This window comes from Manis javanica, chromosome 4, assembly GCF_040802235.1.
Source record: "Manis javanica isolate MJ-LG chromosome 4, MJ_LKY, whole genome shotgun sequence".
Taxonomy (NCBI): Eukaryota; Metazoa; Chordata; class Mammalia; order Pholidota; family Manidae; genus Manis; species Manis javanica.
The window spans coordinates 74241365-74244774 of record NC_133159.1 but is presented as its reverse complement, the minus strand read 5'-3'; the positions used below and the strand labels follow the sequence as shown (position 1 = coordinate 74244774).

The window sequence follows — 3410 nt, the reverse complement described above, 5'->3', positions numbered from 1 at the left end:
GGGCCTTGGGCCATGGTATGAAAAAGACAGTAAAACAAAGAGGTAGCTAAGGTGTTCTGCAGTAGAAGTGATTTGAGGCTGAATTTCACTATAGAAATGAGAGGGAAAGTTTGGAGATCTAGGATAGGAAATGGGGGTGAATAACAAAGAGATGGGGGTGATTACTGAGAAATTCTATGTGCTAGCAAGGCTGGAAAATGACCTTTGAGTGTGGGCATGTGTAACCTGAATGGTTAGAAGACGTTGTGTTGTAATGTGTCTGGCCTGTCTCTATTTCAATGTTTTAGGAAGCAGGGAGTCCAAACTGAAGTAAACTGTTGCATGAAAGCGTGTAGTGGTACTTACTGGCAGGGGAGATACCATGATCACGAAGGTAGTTTTCCCAGGGCGAGGCTTATCCATTGCACTCTGAATGTGCTGACTGGTACGATTTCCCCAAATGTGGGAAACTCGACTGCATAATTTGTGGTAGTGGGGAGGAAAAAAAATAAAAGCATGTAGTGATAATCCATAAACTGAAATAATTTTGTTGAAGCACGAATGCAGAACAAAAGGTAACCTGAAGTTACTAGACACTCACCCTAACGCCAAGAATCACTGGGGTTGCCCTCACTGAAAGATGAAGGCTTAAACCTTGAGATAATTTAATGTCAAGGGACAGAGGAAGGAACCCTCACCTAAGAGTTAGGCAATGATTTCCCAGGGGATGACGATGTCCTTCCAGTATGTAGTGGCAGTCTGGTTTTATTTACTCCTTCTTTTTCCTTTGCTATTTTTTTTTCAAAATTGTTTGTTTCTCTGCCAGGGGAGAATTTTTTTTCCCACTAACCAAAACTTCCTCTTTAGTTGCCATTGGATTCAATTCTTAGGCTGCTTCATTTCATTGCCTTTTCTAATGATTAGCTGTATTAGGCAATGGAAATGTGTGGGACCATAGATTCAGGAGTGATGGTCTTATATAAAACCAATCACTCTCAAATAGAATCTATTGAACTTATAGAAGCTTTGTGGTCACGTCTTTTTAGGAAAGCAATTACCCATGAGCTACATGAATCAATCAATTGATTAACTATTCATTGAGCCATCCTGGTACCAAGCTACGAGCTGGACAAAAGAGCCAAGAAAGACCTCCATCTGTGGTAAGTTTGCATGTGCATATGAGGAAGGAGGGAAATGACCGTTCACCTAAGGAGGGCTGTCACAATAGTGTGGAGTGATTCTCATCTTCTCTATCCAGTTTATCATCTGATGCAGAGGAAAGATTTGACTTTAATTTGATTTTGGAATTGGGGCTTTGCCTTCTATGTCCATGAAACAGGGTTGTCTGTAAGGAAAAGTTCACAGAACCTAAGAAGTTAAGAGACTCTCCTTGCGGCTGTTAAAGGAAAGGTTGTAACCTTAATATTAAGTTGGTATCCAGAAAAAAATAATATAACCAATTTAAGAGATTCATAGTTTTACCCAATATGATGCTACAGTATTATTTTATACTCTTCCTGTGGGGATCTTGTTTTATAACTCTGACAAAGAATGCTCATTCAGTAGATCCCCAGAGGGCTAAATATAGTGTAATGTTGCTAACAGAGAAAGATTCCCTAAATTTCTGTGTCCTGTGAGAGCATGATAGTGTGTTTGGGGCCTACTTTATATATTCCTTCAAAATCCCAAGTTCCACTGAATTGCCAACTCACATTGCTATCTGATTGCCATAATTTCCTTGGAATTATACATCCTAAGCCATGAGAGCACTCAATGACTTCCAGATGCCTTAACAATGATGGTCCACTGCGTAAGGAATCACCACAGATTATCTACCCTTTGATTTGTCACAGTTTTGCAGGGAGTTTATTACCAGTAGAAATATTAACCGAGGCTTCTACAGCCACCTATTTCTGAGAACTTTAGACAATATTACAGAAAAGGAGAAGAGGAGTCTGTTATTCTTTCTATGACATGGGGATGGGTCAGTGACTTCTGCCAAACTCCCAGAAAAATTAAGTAGAGATCCACAGTCCTGATGATGTTGATTCCTGTCCTAAAAATGGAACAAATATCCAGTATTCTAGAGACCACTAATTCTTCACAGCAGCACAATGGAAAAAGTAAGAGAAGTGGTTATGTAGTGCCAACAATGCACTGAGCAGGGCAGAGCAGAGTTCTTACCGTCTGCCATCAACCTCGGCCTTCATGTTGCTGCGATGCATGTGATCTTGGATTCTGTGCCACAGACCTATGCAAAACTAATTGTTCATGTGATTTCCTTTCTGAGCCACTGCAGATGTCCCTTTCTGTAACAATTTAATTAACACTTTAAAGTAATGATGCATTAATTAATGCCAAATTACAATGAAAATCCTGGAGAATTACACTTTATATCAACATTAATGCAAAATGAGTTCCTCCTGGATAATTTTTCTTACAATGAATACAAAAAGAGATAATACTAATTAGGCCATCAATTTAAATTTACCATAATTTCATTCCATGTCATTTATCTGTTCTCTAGCACAAAACAATGCCGGTCTACATACATTTGTTCAGCAATTGGGATGTCTGCAAAGCAACCAGACCTAGGTCATCTTTAGGGTATGGCGAGATGGGTTTATATTTTGAATTTTATATCTCTGTTATTGAAAACAGGGCGTGTGTGTTTCTGTGAGAGAAGCAGAACAAGAGAGTGAGAGAAATCCAGTACTTCAGTAAAATCAAATACCCTGGCTTGGTTGAAGTTACAAACTCAATTTTACAATATGCCTGGCATAACTTACCAGGCTCAGTCTATCCAGTTGCATATAATTCAGTTTATTTTCCACTCTCAGGGTCATGACCCAGGAGTTGGAAGAATTGTAGTAACTCCGAGGTCATTTAATCATGAGCAGATCTAAATACATCTTCCCATATTCAGAAGTGACATGTTCTGTGCCTGTTACATTTAATTTTCATTGCTTCTAATAAGATGTTCCTTTCAGCATCAGGAAGAGAGAGGGCTCAAAAGGTTAATTTTACAATGCTTACTGATGAAGGAAAATGTGACACTGGTTCCTATACTGCAATGCTTTTCTTTCCTAAGTAACCCTTCTCACTTCATGTTGAGACACACATGTTGGTATCTAGGACATTTAAAATCTGCAAAACATTTTGTTTCTACATCACAACACCCCTGACTAAATATTTTCATATAATCTTAAGTATTCTATTCTTACAAAAAGTCTTTCAGTGGTAAGAGAGAATGTGGTGGGGCACACTCCTTCAGGATTTAATCTTAAATTATACCTCTTTTTGACAAGGAACTCCAAGATGATGAGATTTGCACCTCTCATATTTAGGAATCTGGCATATACTTTGCTAAAGTGTCGTTAAAAACATATCTAATAAAATGGCCAATTTCAGTGTGTAAGTGGAATGGACAA

General features: G+C 38.5%; 1 pseudogene; it reads left to right on the top strand.

Annotated features, from left to right (window-relative positions):
- The first annotated feature begins 337 nt into the window (after nt 1-337).
- Nucleotides 338-513, top strand: LOC118971366 (U1 spliceosomal RNA; annotated as a pseudogene).
- Nucleotides 514-3410: the final 2897 nt, after the last annotated feature.